The following is a 21,298-nucleotide window of genomic DNA, read 5'->3' as shown; positions in this document are numbered from 1 at the left end:
ATCATATCCGTGTCAAATTCGCTTTTTATTATTTTCATCTATCTGTTTATCTACTTATTTGTCCTTCTACAATGATTTGTTCCTTTACCTGTGCTTCGTCGAGAGAAGGCCGTGCAAAGCCTGCTACCGCATGTGTGCGAACGGCCACCCTAAATGGACTCGGTGGCGCAACGGTAGCACGTCTGACTCCAGATCAGAAGGTTGCGAGTTCGAATTACGTTCGGGTCAAAATTTCCTATATTATTTTCATCTATCTGTTTATCTACCTATATGTCTGTCTACATTGACTTGTCTCTTTACGTGTGCTTCATCGACTCAAGGCCAAGCAAAACATGCTACCGCGTGTGTGCGAAGGGCTACCCTATAAACGGACTCGGTGGTGCAACGGTACCATGGCTGACTCCAGATCAGAAGGTTGTGTGTTCGAATCACGTCCGGGTCAAATTCTCCTTTTATTATTTTCATCTATCTGTCTATCTACTCTTTTGTCTGTCTACAATGACTTGTCTCTTTACCTGGGATTCATCGACAGAAGGCCGAGAAAAACATGCTACCACGTGTGTACGAATGGCTACACTAAGCGGACTCGGTGGCAAAACGGTAGCGCGTCTGACTCTAGATCAGAGGGCTAAGTGTTCGAGTCACGTCCAAGTCAAATTCTCTTTTTTATTATTTTCATCTATCTGTCTAGCTACTCTTTTGTCTGTCTAGAGTGACTTGTCTCTTTACCTTTGCTTCATCGATAGAAGGCCGACCAAAACATGCTACCACGTGTGTGCGAAGGGCAACCCCATAAGCGGACTTGGTGGCGCAACGGTAGCGCGTCTGACTCCAGATCTGAATGTTGCGTGTTCGAATCGCGTCTGGGTCCAATCCTCTCTTTTATAATTTTCAACTATCTGTCTATCTACTTATTTGTCTGTCTACAATGACTTGTCTCTTTACCTGTGTTTTATCGACAAAAGGCCGAGCAAAACATGCTACCGCGTGTGTGCGAACGGCTACCCTAAGCGGACTCAGTGGCGCAACTTTAGCGCGTCATACTCCAGGTGAGAAGGTTGCGTGTTCGAACCATGTGCGGGTCAAATTCTATTTTTAATATTTTCATCTATCTGGCTATCTACCTATTTGTCCTTCTACAATGATTTGTTCCTTTACCTGTGCTTCATCGTTAGAAGGCCGACCAAAATATTCTACCACGAGTGTGCGAACGGCAACCCTAAGCGGACTCTGTGGCGAACCGGTAGCGCGTCTGACACCAGATCAGAAAGTTGCGTGTTCGAATGACGTCCGGGTCAAATTTTTTCTTTTATTATTTTCATCTGTCTAGCTGCTCTTTTGTCTGTCTACAATGACGTGTGTCTTTACCTGTGCTTCATCGACAGAAGGCCAAGCAAAACATGCTAAACGTGTGTGCGAACGGCTACCCTAAGCGGACTCTGAGGCGCAACGATAGCGCGTCAGACTCCAGATCAGAAGGTTGCGTGTTCGAATCACGTCTGGGTGAAATTCTTTCTTTTATACTTTTCAACTATCTGTCTATCTACTCATTCGTCTGTCGACATTGACTTGTCTCTTTACCTGTGCTTCCTCGACTGAAGGCCGTGCAAAACATGCTACCGCGTGTGTGCGAACGGCTACCCTAAACGGACTCGGTGGCGCAACAGTAGCGCATCTGACTCCAGATCGGAAGGTTGCGTCTTCGAATCACGTTCGGGTCAAATTCTCTTTTTTATTATTTTCATCTATCTGTCTATCTACTTTTTTGTCTGTCTACAACGACTTGTCCCTTTACCTGTGCTTCACCGACACAAGGCCGATCAAAACATGCTACCGCGTGTGTGAAAACGGCTACACTAAGTGGACTCGGTGGCGACACGGTAGCACGTCTGACTCCATATCAGAAGGTTGCGTGTTCGAACCACGTCCGGGTCAAGTTCTCTTCTTTATTATTTTCATCAATATGGATATCTACTTATTTGTCTGTCTACAATGACTTGTCCCTTTACTTGGGATTCATCGACAGAAGGCCGAGCAAAATATGCTACCACGTTAGTGCGAACGGCTACCCTAAGCGGACTCATTGGCACAATGGTAGCGCGTCTGACTCCAGATCTGAAGGTTGCGTGTTCGAATCGCGTCTGGGTGAAATCCTCTTTTTTATTATTTTCAACTATCTGTCTATCTGCTCATTCGTCAATCTACAATGACTTGTCTCTTTACCTGTGCTTCATCGACAGAAGGCCGAGCAAAACATGCTACCGCGTGTGTTCGAGCGGCTGCGCTAAGCGGACTCTGAGGCGCAACGGTAGCGCGTCAGACTCCAGATCAGAAGGTTGCGTGTTCGAATCACGTCTGGGTGAAATTCTTTCTTTTATTATTTTCCACTATCTGTCTATCTACTTTTTGTCTGTCTACAATGACTTGTCTCTTTACCTGTGCTTCCTCGACTGAAGGCCGTGCAAAACATGCTACCGCGTGTGTGTGAATGGCTACCCTAAACGGACTCGGTGGCGCAACGGTAGCGCGTCTGACTCCAGATCAGAAGGTTGCGTGTTCGAATCACGTTACGGTCAAATTCTCTTTTTTATTATTTTCATCTATCTGTCTATCTACTTATTTGTCTGTCTAAAATGACTTGTCCCTTTACCTGTGCTTCATCGACACAAGGCCGATCGAAACATGCTACCGCGTGTGTGAAAACGGTTACAATAATTGGACTCGGTGGCGACACGGTAGCACGTCTGACTCCACATCAGAAGGTTGTGTGTTCGAATCACGTTTGGGTCAAATTCTCTATTTATTATTTTTATCTATCTGGATATCTACTTATTTGTTTGTCTACAATGACTTGTCCCTTTACTTGGGATTCATCGACAGGAGGCCGAGCAAAACATGCTACCACGTTTGTGCGAACGGCTACCCTAAGCGGACTCGGTGGCGCAACGGTAGCGCGTCTGACTCCAGATCTGAAGGTTGCGTGTTCGAATCGCGTCTGGGTCAAATCCTCTTTTTTATTATTTTGAACTATCTGTCTATCTATTTATTTGTCTGTCTACAATGACTTGTCTCTTTACCTGTGTTTCATCAACAGAAGGCCGAGCAAAACATGCTACCACGTGTGTGCGAACGGCTACCCTAAGCGGACTCTGTGGCGAACCGGTAGCGCGTCTGACACCAGATCAGAAAGTTGCGTTTTCGAATGACGTCCGGGTCAAATTCTCTCTTTTATTATTTTCATCTATCTCTCTACTTACTTGTCTGTCTACAATGACTTGTCTCTTTACCTGTGCTTCATCGACAGAAGGCCGAGCAAAACATGCTCCCGCGTGTGTGCGAACGGCTACCTTAAGCGGACTCGGTGGTGCAACTTTAGCACGTCTGACTCCAAATCACAAGGTTGCGTGTTCTAATCACGTCCGGGTCAAATTCTCTTTTTATGAATTTCATTTATCTGTTTATATACTTATTTGTCCTTATACAATGACTGGTCTCTTCACCTGTGCTTCATCGGCAGATGGCCGAGCAAAACATGTTACCGCATGTGTGCGAAGGGCAACCCTATAAGCGGACTTGGTGGCGCAACGGTACCACGTCTGAGACCAGATCAGAAGTTTGTGTGTTCGAATCACGTTTGGGTCAAATTCTCTTTTTATTATTTTCATCAATCTGTCTATCTACTTATTTGTCTGTCTACAATGACTTGTCTCTTTACCTGTGCTTCATTGACAGAAGGCCAAGCAAAACATGCTAACACGTGTGTACGAACGGCTACTCTAAGCGGACTCGGTGGCACAACGGTAGCGCGTCTGACTCCCGATCTGAAGGTTGCGTGTTCAAATCGCGTCTGGGGCAAATCCTCTTTTTTATTATTTTCAACTATCTGTATATCTACTTATTTGTCTGTCTACAATGACTTGTCCCTTTACTTGGGATTCATCGACAGAAGGCCGAGCAAAACATGCTACCGCGTGTGGGCGAATGGCTACCCTAAGCGGACTCAGTGGCGCAACTTTAGCGCGTCATACTCCAGGTCAGAAGGTTGCGTGTTCGAATCATGTGCGGGTCAAGTTCTTTTTTTTGTTATTTTTATCTGCCTATCAACTCATTCGTCATTCTACAATGACTTGTCTCTTTACCTGTGCTTCATCGACAGAAGGCCGAGCAAAACATGCTTCAGCGTGTGTGCGAACGGCTACCCTAAGCGGACTCGGTGGCGCAATGGTAGCCGTCTGACTCCAGATCAGAAGGTTAAGTGTTCGAATCACGTCCAAGTCAAATGCTCTTTTTTATTATTTTCATCTATCTGTCTATCTACCTATTTGTCTGTCTACAATGACTTGTCCCTTTACCTGTGCTTCATCGACACAAGGCCGATCAAAACATGCTAGCGCGTGTGTGAAAACGACTACACTAAGTGGACTCGGTGGCGACACAGTAGCACGTCTGACTCCACATCAGAAGGTTGCGTGTTCGAACCACGTCCGGGTCAAGTTCTCTTGTTTATTATTTTCATCTATCTGTCTATCTACTTATTTGTCTGTCTACAATGACTTGTCTCTTCACCTGTGCTTCATCGACAGAAGGCCGAGCAAAACATACTACCGCGTGTGTGCGAAGGGCAACCCTATAAGCGGACTTGGTGGCGCAACGGTAGCGCGTCTGACTCCAGATCAGAAGGTTGCGTGTTCGAATCACGTTCGGGTCAAATTCTCTTTTTTACTATTTTCATCTATCTGTCTATCTACTTATTTGTCTGTCTACAATGACTTGTCCCTTTACCTGTGCTTCATCGACACAAGGCCGATCAAAACATGCTAGCGCGTGTGTGAAAACGGCTACACTAAGTGGACTCGGTGGCGACACGGTAGCACGTCTGACTCCACATCAGAAGGTTGCGTGTTCGAACCACGTCCGGGTCAAGTTCTCTTCTTTATTATTTTCATCTGTCTGTCTATTTACTTATATGTCTGTCTACAATGACTTGTCTCTTCACCTGTGCTTCATCGACAGAAGGCCGAGCAAAACATGCTACTTTATGTGTGCGAAGGGCAACCCTATAAGCGGACTTGGTGGCGCAACGGTACCACGTCTGACTCCAGATCAGAAGGTTGTGTGTTCGAATCACGTTTGGGTCAAATTCTCTATTTATTATTTTTATCTATCTGGATATCTACTTATTTGTTTGTCTACAATGACTTGTCCCTTTACTTGGGATTCATCGACAGGAGGCCGAGCAAAACATGCTACCACGTTTGTGCGAACGGCTACCCTAAGCGGACTCGGTGGCGCAACGGTAGCGCGTCTGACTCCAGATTTGAAGGTTGCGTGTTCGAATCGCGTCTGGGTCAAATCCTCTTTTTTATTATTTTGAACTATCTGTCTATCTATTTATTTGTCTGTCTACAATGACTTGTCTCTTTACCTGTGTTTCATCGACAGAAGGCCGAGCAAAACATGCTACCACGTGTGTGCGAACGGCTACCCTAAGCGGACTCAGTGGCGCAACTTTAGCGCGTCATGCTCCAGGTCAGAAGGTTGCGTGTTCAAACCAAGTGCGGGTCAAGTTCTTTTTTTTGTTATTTTTATCTGTCTATCTACTTATTCGTCATTCTACAATGACTTGTCTCTTTACCTGTGCTTCATCGACAGAAGGCTGTGCAAAACATGCTACCGCATGTGTGCGAACGGCTACCCTAAACGGACTCGGTGGCGCAACAGCAGCGCCTCTGACTCCAGATCGGAAGGTTGCGTCTTCGAATCATGTTCGGGTCGAATTCTCTTTTTTATTATTTTCATCTATCTGTCTATCCACTTATTTTTCTGTCTACAATGACTTGTCTCTTTACCTTTGCTTCATCGATAGAAGGCCGACCAAAACATTCTACCACGTGTGTGCGAACGGCAACCCTAAGCGGACTCTGCGGCGAACCGGTAGCGCGTCTGACACCAGATCAGAAAGTTGCGTGTTCGAATGACGTCCGGGTCAAATTCTCTCTTCTATTATTTTCATCTGTCTCTCTACTTATTTGTCTGTCTACAATGACTTGTCTCTTTACCTGTGCTTCATTGAGAGAAGGCCGAGCAAAACATGCTTCCGCGTGTGTGCGAACGGCTACCCTAAGCGGACTCGGTGGCGCAATGGTAGCCGTCTGACTCCAGATCAGAAGGTTAAGTGTTCGAATCACGTCCAAGTCAAATGCTCTTTTTTAGTATTTTCATCTATCTGTCTATCTACCTATTTGTCTGTCTACAATGACTTGTCCCTTTACCTGTGCTTCATCGACACAAGGCCGATCAAAACATGCTAGCGCGTGTGTGAAAACGGCTACACTAAGTGGACTCGGTGGCGACACAGTAGCACGTCTGACTCCACATCAGAAGGTTGCGTGTTCGAACCACGTCCGGGTCAAGTTCTCTTGTTTATTATTTTCATCTATCTGTCTATCTACTTATTTGTCTGTCTACAATGACTTGTCTCTTCACCTGTGCTTCATCGACAGAAGGCCGAGCAAAACATACTACCGCGTGTGTGCGAAGGGCAACCCTATAAGCGGACTTGGTGGCGCAACGGTAGCGCGTCTGACTCCAGATCAGAAGCTTGCGTGTTCGAATCACGTTCGGGTCAAATTCTCTTTTTTACTATTTTCATCTATCTGTCTATCTACTTATTTGTCTGTCTACAATGACTTGTCCTTTACCTGTGCTTCATCGACACAAGGCCGATCAAAACATGCTAGCGCGTGTGTGAAAACGGCTACACTAAGTGGACTCGGTGGCGACACGGTAGCACGTCTGACTCCACATCAGAAGGTTGCGTGGTCGAACCACGTCCGGGTCAAGTTCTCTTGTTTATTATTTTCATCTATCTGTCTATCTACTTATTTGTCTGTCTACAATGACTTGTCTCTTCACCTGTGCTTCATCGACAGAAGGCCGAGCAAAACATGCTACCGCGTGTGTGCGAAGGGCAACCCTATAAGCGGACTTGGTGGCGCAACGGTACCACGTCTGACTCTAGATCAGAAGGTTGTGTGTTCGAATCACGTTTGGGTCAAATTCTCTTTATATTATTTTTATCTATCTGGATATCTACTTATTTGTCTCTCTACAATGACTTGTCTCTTTACTTGAGATTCATCGACAAAAGGCCGAGCAAAACATGCTACCATGTTTGTGCGAACGGCTACCCTAAGCGGACTCGGTGGTGCAACGGTAGCGCGTCTGACTCCAGATCTGAAGTTTGCGTGTTCGAATCGCGTCTGGGTCAAATCCCCTTTTTTATTATTTTGAACTATCTGTCTATCTACCTATTTGTCTGTCTATAATGACTTGTCTCTTTACCTCTGTTTCATCGACAGAAGGCCGCGCAAAATATGCTACCGCGTGTGTGCGAATGGCTACCCTAAGCGGACTCAGTGGCGCAACTTTAGCGCGTCATACTCCAGGTCAGAAGGTTGCGTGTTCGAACCATGTGCGGGTCAAGTTCTTTTTTGGTTATTTTTATCTGTCTATCTACTTATTCGTCATTCTACAATGACTTGTCTCTTTACCTGTGCTTCATCGACAGAAGGCCGAGCAAAACATGCTTCCGCGTGTGTGCGAACGGCTACCCTAAGCGGACTCGGTGGCGCAACGGTAGCCGTCTGACTCCAGATCAGAAGGTTAAGTGTTCGAATCACGTCCAAGTCAAATGCTCTTTTTTATTATTTTTATCTATCTGTCTATCTACTCTTTTGTCTGTCTACAATGACTTGTCTCTTTACCTGTGCTTCATCGACAGCAGGCAAAGCAAAACATGCTAACACGTGTGTACGAACGGCTACCCTAAGCGGACTCTGAGGCGCAACGGTAGCGCGTCAGACTCCAGATCAGAAGGTTGCGTGTTCGAATCAAGTCTGGGTGAAATTCTTTCTTTTATTATTTTCCGCTATCTGTCTATCTACTTATTTGTCTGTCTACAATGACTTGTCTCTTTACCTGTGCTTCCTCGACTGAAGGCCGTGCAAAACATGCTACCGCGTGTGTGCGAACGGCTACCCTAAATGAACTCGGTGGCGCAGCGGTAGCGCGTCTGACTCCAGATCAGAAGGTTGCGTGTTCGAATCACGTTAAGGTCAAATTCTCTTTTTTATTATATTAAGCTATCTGTCTATCTACTTATTTGTCTGTCTACACTGACTTGCCTCTTTACCTGTGCTTCATCGACAGAAGGCCGAGCAAAACATGCTACCGCGTGTGTGCGAACGCCTACACTAAGTGGAGTCGGTGGCGATAGGGTAGCACGTCTGACTCGAGATCACATGGTTGCGTGTTCGAATCACGCCTGGGACAAATTCTCTTTTTTATTATTTTCAACTATCTGTCTTACTACTTATTTGTCTGTCTACAATGACTTGTCTCTTTACCTGTGTTTCATCGACAGAAGGCCGAGCAAAACATGCTACCGCGTGTGTGCGAACGGCAACCCAAAACAGACTCGGTGGTGCAACGGTAGCACGTCTGACTCCATATCAGAAGGTTGCATGTTCGAATCACGTCCGGGTCAAGTTCTCTTTTTTTATTATTTTCAACTATCTGTCTATCTACTTATTTGTCTGTCTACAATGACTTGTCTCTTTACTTGTGCTCTATCGACAGAAGGCCGAGAAAAACATGCTACTGCGTGTGTGCGAAGGGCAACCCTATAAGCGGGCTTGGTGGCGCAACGGTACCACGTCTGACTCCAGATCAGAAGGTTGTGTGTTCGAATCATGTTTGGGTCAAATTCTCTTTTTATTATTTTCATCTATCTGAATATCTACTTATTTGTCTGTCTACAATGACTTGTCCCTTTACGTGGGATTCATCGACGGAAGGCCGAGCAAAACATGCTACCACGTTTGTGCGAACGCCTACCCTAAGCGGACTCGGTGGCGCAACGGTAGCGCGTCTGACTCAAGATCAGAAGGTTGCCTGATCGAATCACGTCGGGGTCAAATTCTCTTTTTTAATATTTTCAACTATCTGTCTATCTACTTATTTGTCTGTCTACAATGACTTGTCTCTTTACCTGTGCTTTATCGACAGAAGGCCGAGCAAAACATGCTACCGCGTGTGTGCGAACGGCTACCCTAAGCGGACTCGGTGGCGCAACTTTAGCGCGTCATACTCCAGATCAAAAGGTTACGTGTTCGAGCCATGTGCGGGTCAAATTCTCTTTTTTATTATTTTTATCTGTCTATCTACTTATTTGTCTTCCTACAATGACTTGTCTCTTTACCTGTGCTTCATCGACAGAAGGCCGAGCAAAACATGCTACCGGGTATGTGTGGAGGGCTACCCTATAGGCGGACTCGGTTTCGCAACGGTAGCACGTCTGACTCCAGATCAGAAAGTTGCGTGTTCGAATCACGTCCGGGTCAAGTTCTCTTTTCTATTATTTTCATCTTTCTGTCTATCTGTCTGTCCACAATGACTTGTCTATTTACCTGTGCTTCATCGACAGAAGGCCGTGCAAAACATGCTACCACGTGTGTGCGAACGTCTGCCCAAAGCGCACTCGGTGGCGATACGGTAGCACGTCTGACTCCAGATCACATGGTTGCGTGTTCGAATCACGTCTGGGTCAAATTCTCTTTTTTATTATTTTCAACTATCTGTCTATCTACTTATTTGTCTGTTTACAATGACTTGTCTGTTTACCTTTGCTTCATCGACAGAAGGCCGAGCAAATCATGCTACCGCGTGTGTGCGAACGGCTACCCTAAGCGGACTCGGTGGCGCAACTTAGCACGTCTGACTCTAGATCAGAAGGTTGCGTGTTCTAATCACGTCCGGGTAAAATTTTCTTTTTGTAGTGAATAAAAAAGACGTTGATACCATCAGGTCAGCTATCATCAGCACAAGAAAAAGGCACGAGATCGGCGATCAAGCACCGTCATCTGGGTTCGCCTGCCTTCTTTTAGAGCTACCACCCGCTTGCTGAGTCCTTAAATAAACCCCCTTTACATTTGGTGGATCGTGCTGGGTAACTGCATCACCTACACCCTGGAACTCCGATCCCGCACACTGCCGTCGACCATGCAAGTTGACGCTGCCCAACAGACAGCACCTCTCGCGGCTCCTACTTGACCCGGCCCGGTTCACCAGCGAGACCCCCCGATCTTTTCGGGTGCCGAAGACCAGGACGTCGAGGACTGGCTGTCGTCCTACGAAAAAGTCAGTGGACCAAACAGGTGGGATGACGCTGCTAAGTTGAGCACCGTCAACTTTTACTTGGCTAATGTGGCGAAACTGTGGTACACAAACCACGAATCAGAGTTCGAGAACTGGGCCACTTTCAAGCAGGCAATATCCTCGGTTTTCGGTCGCCCTGCCGTGCGGAAGTTGCGCGCCGAACAGCGCCTGCGCTCACGGGCACAAGAACCTGGCGAAACGTTTACCGCCTATATTGAAGATATACTCGATCTGTGCAAGCGCGTCGATGCCGCAATGAGCGAAAGTGCTAAGATCCAGCACATTATGAAAGGTGTTGATGACGACGTCTTTCAAATGCTCCTGGCGAAGTCTCCTGGCACGGTGTCTGAAGTGGTAACTCTGTGCCAGAACTACGACGAATTGCGACGGCAACGAGCTCTCACCCGTCGTCCATTTCAGTCTAACCAACCACTCGCTGCACTGGACGTCGTACCTGACCACTCCCGCCTTCTAGCACAAATGAAAGACTTTGTGCGTGAGGAGGTCGCACGTCAGCTTTCCCTCCTGCCGTTTTGTCAGCGCCAAGAGCTCCCGCAGCAGCAGCAAGAGCAACCACCGACACCGTTAGCTCCCATGCTCCGACATGCACTTCAGGACCAGATTGCCGAGGCTATGCCAGTGCCCTTTCAGCAGCAAGTTGTCGCCGCGCCTCTTACTTATGCTGACGCAGTAAAGAGGCAGCAGCCACACCAGCCCTCGCCGTTCAATGGACTGGCGCATGTCACCGCTCCTACTCAGTATTCCGTCGCATGGGCTCCTCCCCTCGCTACCGCAGCCTCGACTCAGCCGTATGCCGCGTGGGCGGCGCCTCCTGCTGCAAATGCCTGGCGAACGCGCGATAACCGGCCGATCTGTTTTGCGTGCGGCGGACCTGGCCATATCTCCCGATACTGCCGTCGTCGCGTGCCCGCCTACACAGACATCCGACCACGAAGCAACTACATGGACCGACCACCTTTTGGTTATGAAAGTTCGGATCGTCAGTCAAACACGTCTTCCCGTGACTATCCAGCAACTTCCTCTCGTCGCTCACCTTCACCCAATCGACGCTCCTTGTCACCCATGCGTCCACGACCAGCCCCTCAAAATGAGGGAAACTAGCCGTCGCAGTTCAAGGGGCAAGAACTGCGCTATCGAAATCTTCAAGTCCTCGCACCTTGCCGTCAAATATCGTCAAAGTTTTTGTAGACGGCGCCCATACATACGCTCTTGTGGATACCGGTGCCGCTGTGTCTGTTATAGACGCCAAACTTTGCCGCAAGCTCCGAAAGGTGACCACGCCGCTTGATATGTTCTTACGTGCAGCAAATGGAGAACCCGTTCGACCTATAGCCGCCTGCACTGCCCGACTCAAAATTGCGGAGGACCACTACATTGTTGAGTTTATCGTCCTTTCCTCGTGCTCTCATGACATCATACTTGGCTGGGATTTCCTATCCCGTAATCGTGCCGTTATAGATTGTGCCCGTTCCGAACTCTAACTGCTTCCGTTCTTCGACCAGCCCTACGACCACACTAATCAAGCCGCGCACAAGCTAGTTGTCAAAGAAGACACTGACATTCCACCGACAACAGCTGTTTTGCTCCCTGTGGTCTCCGATGGCATGCGTGATGAAGTAGCATTTTTCGAGCCATCAAGCCTCTTTCTAAGTCGGAAACCACTTCTGCTCCCTTATTCAGCCCTCTCAATTTCTAATGGAGCCAGTGCTCTCTGCCTTACCAATCCCTTTCCGCATACCATCAAACTGTTTAAAGGCGAGTCTCTTGGATGCGTACAGCCTATTGATAACGGACAAATTTTTACCGTGCCGCAAGAATCGTCCCAAAGTGACCTCTCCGCCGTCAGTGCTCTTAACCACTCTGTTGTACAGGCTTCGAAAGTGTTCGATTCGGTGATCGCAGACGGACTGTCACCATCTGAACGATCTCAACTCCCCCAACTGCTGTACCAGTACCGCGAATCTTTCGATGTTGTTCAACCTTCACTTGGCCGCACTTCTACCACTCTACATTACATCGATACCGGCTCTCATGCGCCACTACGACAGCGACCATATCGTGTTTCTGCGACCGAACGCCAAGTTATTACCGAACAGGTGAACGATATGCTGCAACGTGGCGTCATTCAACCTTCACAAAGTCCATGGGCCTCACCTGTAGTGCTCGGTTAAAAAAAGGATGGTTCCGTTCGCTTCTGCGTGGATTACCGGCGCCTAAATAAGGTCACTCGAAGAGACGTGTATCCTTTACCCAGGATTGATGATGCCCTTGACACTTTACAAGGTGCCGAGTTTTTTCATCATTAGATTTGCGCTCAGGGTACTGGCAGGTCCCCCTTGCAGATGCCGATCGACCAAAAACAGCCTTCGTGACACCGGACGGTTTGTATAAGTTTAATGTCATGCCCTTCGGCCTCTGCAATGCGCCTGCCACCTTCGAGCGCATGATGGACTCGGTTCTTCGGGGTTTGAAATGGCAAATCTGTCTCTGCTATCTCGACGATATAGTCGTCTTTGCGCCAGACTTTGGAACACATCTTGAGCGCCTCAAACACGTCCTCACGTGCCTGAAAAATGCTCAGCTCCAACTAAACCTCAAGAAGTGTCACTTCGCTGCTCGGCAACTTACGATTCTCGGGCACGTCGTATCAAAGGACGGTATACTTCCAGACCCGGCTAAGTTACGTGCTGTCGCCGACTTCCCCAAACCAACAACTATGAAGCAGTTACGGAGCTTCGTGGGGTTATACTCCTATTTTCGCCGGTTATTGCGCAACTTCGCCTCTATCATTGCGCCTTTGACCAAACTTATAGGCAGCACCACTGATATTTCGTCATGGTCTTCTGAGTGTGACCAAGCCTTCTGTACCCTTCGTCGTCTCCTCACTTCGCCACCAATACTGCGTCACTACGATCCTACGGCAGCAACAAAGGTCCACACCGACGCCAGTGGTGTCGGCCTCGGTGCGGTTCTCGCGCAACGCAAGCCTGGATTCGCCGAGTATGTCGTCGCCTACGCCAGCAGAACTCTTACCAAGGCTGAATCGAACTACAGCGTCACCGAGAAGGAATGCTTGGCGATCGTTTGGGCGCTTGTCAAGTTCCGCCCATACCTTTATGGCCGTGCTTTTGATGTAGTAACGGACCACCACGCATTATGCTGGTTATCTTCGCTTAAAGACCCATCGGGTCGTCTTGCCCGTGGGGCTCTTCGGCTTCAAGAATATGACATTCGCGTGGTATATCGTTCCGGCCACAAGCATGCCAATGCTGATGCACTGTCACGATCTCCCCTATCCCCGGACATCGCATCTGTTTCCTCGGACAACACGTTGTCAGCGCTTGACGAGGACACCATCTCTTCTGCACAACGCAATGACCCATGGATCGCTTCGCTTCTTGAAGCGTTATCCGAGGCACCGACACTTCCAACCACTCGAACCCTGCGCCACCAGGCTCCGCACTTTAGTATTCGGGATGGCCTTTTGTACCGGCGCAACTATTCAGCAGATGGTAGGAAATGGCTACTAGTCATTCCCCGAACGCTGCGTTCTACCATCTGCGCGTCGTTTCATTCCGACCCGCAATGTGCTCACGCCGGTGTTTTCAAGACCTACGAGCGCCTACGAAAAAGGTATTACTGGCGTGGAATGTTTACCTTCGTCCGCCAGTTCATTCGCGGCTGCCACGAATGTCAGCGGCGGAAAAGCCCGCCACATCCTGCAACAGGTTCATTGCAACCACTTCCATGCCCAGACCGCCCATTCGACCGAGTAGGAATTGACCTCTACGGACCACTACCATTAACAACGGCAGGCAACCGATGGGCTATCGTGGCAGTGGATCATCTAACACGGTACGCTGAAACTGCTGCTCTCCCCACAGCTGCAGCACAAGACGTCGCAACTTTCATACTCAATCGTTTTGTGCTTCGTCATGGTCCTCCTCGAGAACTCCTCAGTGACCGAGGGCGTGTTTTCCTCTCCGATGTAATACAAGCACTTCTTCAACAGTGCCATATTGTTCACCGGAAGAGTACAGCCTGCCACCCACAGACGAACGGCTTGACTGAGCGGTTTAATCGTACTCTGGGAGACATGCTCGCTACGCATGTCGCTTCTGATCAAACAAACTGGGACCTCGTTCTCCCATTTGTTACATACGCGTATAACACCGCTACGCAAGTCACTACCGGGTTTTCCCCATTTTTTCTCCTGTACGGTCGCGAACCATCACACACCATTGACACTTTACTGCCATACTCGCCAGATCCCTCCGAATACAAGCCTGTCTCGGAAGCCGCTCGTTACGCAGAAGAGTGCCGCAAGCTAGCCAAGCGCCTTACTACATCCGACCAACAGCGCCAGAAGGAGATCCGTGACGACGACCATCGTTCTGCACCAACGTTCGTTCCTGGAGCACTTGTATGGCTTCATGTACCGCCATGCGCCCCTGGTGTATCACCCAAGCTACTCTCCAATTATCATGGTCCCTACCGCGTGGTCGAGCGTACTTCACCCGTGAACTACGCCATTGAACCCCTCACGCCACCGAGCGACCGTCGTCGGCGTGGACGTGATATCGTTCACGTAAACCGTCTGAAGCCGTACTTTGACCCGCTTGTCCCCACGTGTTAGATCGCCAGGATGGCTTCAACTTTTTCGCCGGGGGTAATTGTAGTGAATAAGAAAGACGTTGATACCATCAGGTCAGCTATCATCAGCACAAGAAAAAGGCACGAGATCGGTGATCAAGCACCGTCATCTGGGTTCGCCTGCCTTCCTTTAGAGCTACCACCCGCTTGCTGAGTCCTTAAATAAACCCCCTTTACATTTTTAACATTTTTATCGATCTGTCTATATACTTATCTGTCTGTCTACAATGACTTGTGTTTTTACCGTTGCTTCAACGATAGAAGGCCGAACAAAACATTCTACCACGTGTGTGCGAACAGCAACTCTAAGCGACTCTGTGGCGAACCGGTAGCGCGTCTGACTCCAGATCAGAAGGTTGCGTGTTCGAATCACGTCCGGGTAAAATTCTCTTTTTTAATATTTTCATCTATCTGTCTACCTACTTATTTGTCTGTCTACAAGGACTTGTCCCTTTACCTGTGCTTCATCGACACAAGGCCGAGCAAAACATGCTACCGCGTGTCTGAAAACGGCTACACTAAGTGGACTCGGTGGCGACACGGTAGCATGTCTGACTCCATATCAGAAGGTTGCGTGTTCCAATCACGTCCGGGTCAAGTTCTCGTATTTATTATTTTCATCTATCTGTCTATCTACTTATTTGTCTACCCACAATGACTTGTCTCTTTACCCGTGCTTCATCGACAGAAGGCCGAGCAAAACATGCTACCGCGTGTGTGCGAAAGAAACCCTGTAAGCGGACTTGGTGGCGCAATGGTACCACGTCTGACTCCAGATCAGAAGGTTGTGTGTTCGAATCGCGTTTGGGTCAAATTTTCTTTTTATTATTTTCATCAATCGTAATATCTACCTATTTGTCTGTGTACAATGCCTTGTCCCTTTATTTGGGATTCATCGACAGAAGGCCGAGCAAAACATGCTACCACGTTTCTGCAAACGGCTACCCTAAGCGGACTCGGTGGCGCAACGGTAGCGCGTCTTACTCCAGATCAGAAGGTTGCGTGTTCGAATCACGTCTGGGTCAAATTTTCTTCTTTATTATTTTCAACTATCTGTCTATATACTTATTTGTTGGTCTACAATAACTTGTCTCTTTGCCTGTGCTTCATGGATAGAAGGCCGAGCAAAACATGCTACCGAGTGTGTGCGAACGGCTACACTAAGTGGAGTCGGTGGCGATAGGGTAGCACGTCTGACTCGAGATCACATGGTTGCGTGTTCGAATCACGCCTGGGTCAAATTCTCTTTTTTATTATTTTCAACTATCTGTCTATCTACTTATTTGTCTGTTTACAATGACTTGTCTGTTTACCTTTGCTTCATCGACAGAAGGCCGAGCAAATCATGCTACCGCGTGTGTGCGAACGGCTACCCTAAGCGGACTCGGTGGCGCAACTTTAGCACGTCTGACTCTAGATCAGAAAGTTGCGTGTTCTAATCACGTCCGGGTAAAATATTCTTTTTATTATTTTTATCTTTCTGTCGATATACTTATCTGTCTGTCTACAATGACTTGTCTCTTTGCCTGTGCTTCCTGGATAGAAGGCCGAGCAAAACATGCTACCGAGCGTGTGCGAACGGCTACCCTAAGCGGACTCGGTGGCGCAACTTTAGCGTGTCATACTCCAGATCAGAAGGTTGCGTGTTCAAACAATGTGCTCGTCAAATTCTCTTTTTTGTTATTTTTATCTGTCTATCTACTTATTTGTCATTCTACCATGACTTGTCTCTTTACCTGTGCTTCATGGACAGAAGGCCGAGCAAAACATGCTACGGCGTGTGTGTGAACGGCTACACTCAGTGGACTTGATGGCGAAACGGTAGCACGTCTGACTCCAGATCAGAAGGTTGCGTGTTCGAATCACGTCAGGGTCAAATTCTCTTTTTGATTATTTTCATCTATCTGTCTATCTACTTATTTGTCTGTCTACAATGACTTGTCTCTTTACCTGTGTTTCATCGACAGAAGGCCGAGCAAAACATGCTACCGCGTGTGTGCCAAGGGCAACCCTATAAGCGGACTTGGTGGCGCAACGGTACCACGTCTGACTCAAGATCAGAAGGTTGTGTGTTCGAATGACGTCCGGGTCAAGTTCTCTTTTTTATTATTTTCAACTATCTGTCTATCTACTTATTTGTCTGTCTACAATGACTTGTCTCTTTACTTGTGCTTTTTCGACAGAAGGCCGAGCAAAACATGCTACCGCGTGTGTGCGAACGGCTACCCTAAGCGGACTCGGGTGCGCAACTTTAGCGCGTCATACTCCAGATCAGAAGGTTGCGTGTTCGAGCCATGTGCGGGTCAAATTCTCTTTTTTATTATTTTTATCTGTCTATCTACTTATTTGTCTTTCTACAATGACTTGTCTCTTTACCTGAGCTTCATCGATAGAAGGCCGACCAAAACATTCTACCACGTGGGTGCGAACGGCAACCCTAAGCGGACTGTGTGGCGAACCGGTAGCGCGTCTGACACCAGATCAGAAAATTGCGTGTTCGAATGACGTCCGGGTCAAATTCTCTTTTTTATTATTTTCATCTGTCTATCTACCTATTTGTCTGTCTACAATGACTTGTCTCTTTACCTTTGCTTCATCGACAGAAGGCCGAGCAAAACATGCCACCGTGTGTGTGCGAACGCCTACAATAAATGGACTCGCTGGTGATACGATAGCACGTCTGACTCCAGATCGCATGGTTGCGTGTTCGAATCACGTCAGGGTCAAATTCTTTTTTTTATTATTTTCAACTATCTGTCTATCTACTTATTTGTCTGTCTACAATGACTTGCCTCTTTACCTGTGTTTCATTGACAGGAGGCTGAGCAAAACATGCTACCGCGTGTGTGCGAACGGCTACCTTGAGCGGACTCGGTGGTGCAACTTTAGCACGTCTGACTCCAAAACAGAAGAATGCGTGTTATAATCACATTCGGGTCAAATTCTCTTTTTAAGATTTACACCTATCTGTTTATGTACTTATTTGTCCTTCTACAATGACTTGTCCCTTTACCTGTGCTTCGTCGACAGAACGCCGTGCAAAACATGCTACCGTGTGTGTGTGAACGGCTACCCTAAGCGGACTCGGTGGCGCAACGGTAGCGCGTCTGACTCCAGATCAGAAGGTTGCATGTTCGAATCACGTCTGTGTCAAATTCCCTTTTTTATTATTTTCATCTGTCTATCTACTTATTTGTCTGTCTACAATGACTTGTCTCTTCACCTGTGCTTCATCGACAAAAGGCCGAGCAAAACATGCTACGGCGTGTGTGCGAACGGCTACCCTAAGTGGACTTGATGGCGACACGGTAGCACATCTGACCCCAGATCAGAAGTTCGCGTGTTCGAATCACGTCCGTGTTAAGTTCTTTTTTATTATTTTCATCTATCTGTCTATCTACTTATTTGTCTGTCTACAATGACTTGTCTCTTTACCTCTGTTTCATCGACAGAAGGCCGAGCAAAACATGCTACCGCGTGTGTGCGAAGGGCAACCCTATAAGCGGACTTGGTGGCGCAACAGTACCACGTCTGACTCAAGATCAGAAGGTTGTGTGTTCGAATGACGTCCGGGTCAAGTTCTCTTTTTTATTATTTTCAACTATCTGTCTATCTACTTATTTGTCTGTCTACAATGACTTGTCTCTTTACTTGTGCTTTTTCGACAGAAGGCCGAGCAAAACATGCTACCACGTGTGTGCGAACGGCTACCCTAAGCGGACTCGGGTGCGCAACTTTAGCGCGTCATACTCCAGATCAGAAGGTTGCGTGTTCGAGCCATCTACGGGTCAAATTCTCTTTTTTATTATTTTTATCTTTCTATCTACTTATTTGTCTTTCTACAATGACTTGTCTCTTTACCTGTGCTTCATCGATAGAAGGCCGACCAAAACATTCTACCACGTGGGTGTGAACGGCAACCCTAAGCGGACTCTGTGGCGAACCGGTAGCGCGTCTGACACCAGATCAGAAAATTGCGTGTTCGAATGACGTCCGGGTCAAATTCTCTTTTTTATTATTTTCATCTGTCTATCTACCTATTTGTCTGTCTACAATGACTTGTCTCTTTACCTTTGCTTCATCGACAGAAGGCCGAGCAAAACATGCCACCGCGTGTGTGCGAACGCCTACAATAAATGGACTCGCTGGTGATACGATAGCACGTCTGACTCCAGATCACATGGTTGCGTGTTCGAATCACGTCAGGGTCAAATTCTTTTTTTTATTATTTTCAACTATCTGTCTATCTACTTATTTGTCTGACTACAATGACTTGCCTCTTTAACTGTGTTTCATCGACAGGAGGCTGAGCAAAACATGCTACCGCGTGTGTGCGAACGGCTACCTTAAGCGGACTCAGTGGTGCAACTTTAGCACGTCTGCCTCCAGAACAGAAGGTTGCGTGTTCTAATCACATCCGGGTCAAATTCTCTTTTTATGATTTTCATCTATCTTTTTATCTACTTATTTGTCCTTCTACAATGACTTGTCTCTTTACCTGTGCTTCGTCGACAGAAGGCCATGCAAAACATGCTACCGCGTGTGTGCGAACGGCTACCCTAAGCGGACTCGGTGGCGCAACGGTAGCGCATCTGACTCCAGATCAGAAGGTTGCGTGTTCGAATCACGTCTGGGTCAAATTCTCTTTTTTAATATTTTCAACTATCTGTCTATCTACTTATTTGTCTGTCTACAATGACTTGTCTCTTTACCTGTGCTTCATCGACAAAAGGCCGAGCAAAACATGCTACCGCGTGTGTGCGAAGGGCTACCCTAAGCGGACTCGGTGGCGCAACTTTAGCGCGTCATACTCCAGATCAGAAGGTTGCGTGTTCGAGTCATGTTGGGGTCGAATTCTCTTTTTAGTTATTTTTATCGGTCTATCTACCCATTTGTCATTCTACAATGACTGGTCTCTTTACCTGTGCTTCATCGAAAGAAGGCCGAGCAAAACATGCTACCGCGTGGTGCGAACGGCTGCGCTCAGTGGTCTCGGTGGCGACACAGTAGCACGTCTGACTCCAGATCAGAAGTTTGCGTGTTCGAATCCCGTCCGTGTTAAGTTCTCTTTTTTATTATTTTCATCTATCTGTCTATCTACTTATTTGTCTTTCTACAATGAGTTTTCTCTTTACCCGTGCTTCATCGACAGAAGTCCGAGCAAAACATGCTACCGCGTGTGTGCGGAGGGCTACCCTATAGGCGGACTCGGTTGCGCAACGGTACCACGTCTGACTCCAGATCAGAACGTAGCGTGTTCGAATTACGTCTGGGTGAAATTCTTTCTTTTGTTATTTTCAACTATCTGTCTATCTACTTATTTGTCTGTCTACAATGACCTGTCTGTTTACCTTTGCTTCATCGACAGAAGGCCGAGCAAATCATGCTCCCACGTGTGTACGAACGGCTACACTAAGTGGACTCGGTGGTGACACGGTAGCACGTCTGACTCCAGATCAGAAGGTCTCGTGGTCGAATCACGTCCGCGTCAAATTCTCTTTTTTACTATTTTCATCTATCTGTCTATCTATTTATTGTCTGTCTACAGTGACTTCTCTTTAGCTGTGCTTCATCGACAGAAGGCCAGGCAAAACATGCTACCACGTGTGTGCAACGGCTACCCTAAGCGGACTCGGTGGCGAACTGGTAGCGCGTCCGACTCCAGATCAGAAGGTTGCGTGTTCGAGCCGCGTGCGGGTCAAATTCTCTTTTTTAATTATTTTCATCTATGTGTCTATCTACTCTTTTGTCTGTCTACAATGACTTGTCTCTTTTTCTGTGCTTCACCGAGGGAAGGCCAAGCAAAACATGCTACCACGTTTGTGCGAACGGCTACCCTAAGCAGACTCTGAGGCGCAACGGTAACGCGTCAGACTCCAGATCAGAAGGTAGCGTGTTCGAATCACGTCTGGGTGAAATTCTTTCTTTTATAATTTTCAACTATCTGTCTATCTACTTATTTGTCTTTCTACAATGACTTGTCTCTTTACCTTTGCTTCATCGACAGAAGGCCGAGCAAAACATGCTAACGCGTGTGTGCGAACGGCTACCCTAAGCGGACTCGGTGGCGCAACTTTAGCACGTCTGACTCCAGATCAGAAGGTTGCGTGTTCTAATCACGTCCGGGTAAAATTTTCTTTTTAATATTTTTATCTATCTGTCTATATACTTATCTGTCTGTCTACAATGACCTGTCTCTTTACACTTGCTTCATCGATAGAAGGCCGACCAAAACATTCTACCACGTGTGGGCGAACGGCAACCCTAAGCGGACTCTGTGGCGAACCGGTAGCGCGTCTGATTCCAGATCAGAAAGTTGCGTGTTCGAATGACGTCCGGGTCAAATTCTCTTTTTTATTATTTTCATCTGTCTATCTACCTATTTGTCTGTCTACAATGACTTGTC

The 21,298-nt window shown here is 47.4% G+C and overlaps 8 non-coding genes across 8 annotated transcripts; all 8 read left to right on the top strand.

Annotated features, from left to right (window-relative positions):
• Positions 1–2,931: 2,931 nt before the first annotated feature.
• On the top strand, positions 2,932–3,003 carry TRNAW-CCA (transfer RNA tryptophan (anticodon CCA)). Its single transcript has one exon. It is a non-coding gene; the product is annotated as a tRNA-Trp (tRNA).
• Positions 3,004–4,636: 1,633 nt separating this feature from the next.
• Positions 4,637–4,708, top strand: TRNAW-CCA (transfer RNA tryptophan (anticodon CCA)). The gene has a single exon. It is a non-coding gene; the product is annotated as a tRNA-Trp (tRNA).
• A 571-nt stretch (positions 4,709–5,279) lies between these two features.
• Positions 5,280–5,351, top strand: TRNAW-CCA (transfer RNA tryptophan (anticodon CCA)). Its single transcript has one exon. It is a non-coding gene; the product is annotated as a tRNA-Trp (tRNA).
• A 1,205-nt stretch (positions 5,352–6,556) lies between these two features.
• Positions 6,557–6,628, top strand: TRNAW-CCA (transfer RNA tryptophan (anticodon CCA)). Its single transcript has one exon. It is a non-coding gene; the product is annotated as a tRNA-Trp (tRNA).
• A 1,848-nt stretch (positions 6,629–8,476) lies between these two features.
• On the top strand, positions 8,477–8,548 carry TRNAW-CCA (transfer RNA tryptophan (anticodon CCA)). Its single transcript has one exon. It is a non-coding gene; the product is annotated as a tRNA-Trp (tRNA).
• Positions 8,549–15,845: 7,297 nt separating this feature from the next.
• On the top strand, positions 15,846–15,917 carry TRNAW-CCA (transfer RNA tryptophan (anticodon CCA)). Its single transcript has one exon. It is a non-coding gene; the product is annotated as a tRNA-Trp (tRNA).
• A 2,056-nt stretch (positions 15,918–17,973) lies between these two features.
• TRNAW-CCA (transfer RNA tryptophan (anticodon CCA)) lies at positions 17,974–18,045 on the top strand. Its single transcript has one exon. It is a non-coding gene; the product is annotated as a tRNA-Trp (tRNA).
• Positions 18,046–19,458: 1,413 nt separating this feature from the next.
• On the top strand, positions 19,459–19,530 carry TRNAW-CCA (transfer RNA tryptophan (anticodon CCA)). Its single transcript has one exon. It is a non-coding gene; the product is annotated as a tRNA-Trp (tRNA).
• The last annotated feature ends 1,768 nt before the right edge of the window (positions 19,531–21,298 follow it).

This window comes from Rhipicephalus microplus, chromosome 5 (assembly GCF_043290135.1).
Source record: "Rhipicephalus microplus isolate Deutch F79 chromosome 5, USDA_Rmic, whole genome shotgun sequence".
NCBI classification, from domain to species: Eukaryota; Metazoa; Arthropoda; class Arachnida; order Ixodida; family Ixodidae; genus Rhipicephalus; species Rhipicephalus microplus.
The sequence above is the reverse complement of the archived record's forward strand: the minus strand, read 5'-3'. Positions and strand labels throughout refer to the sequence as shown.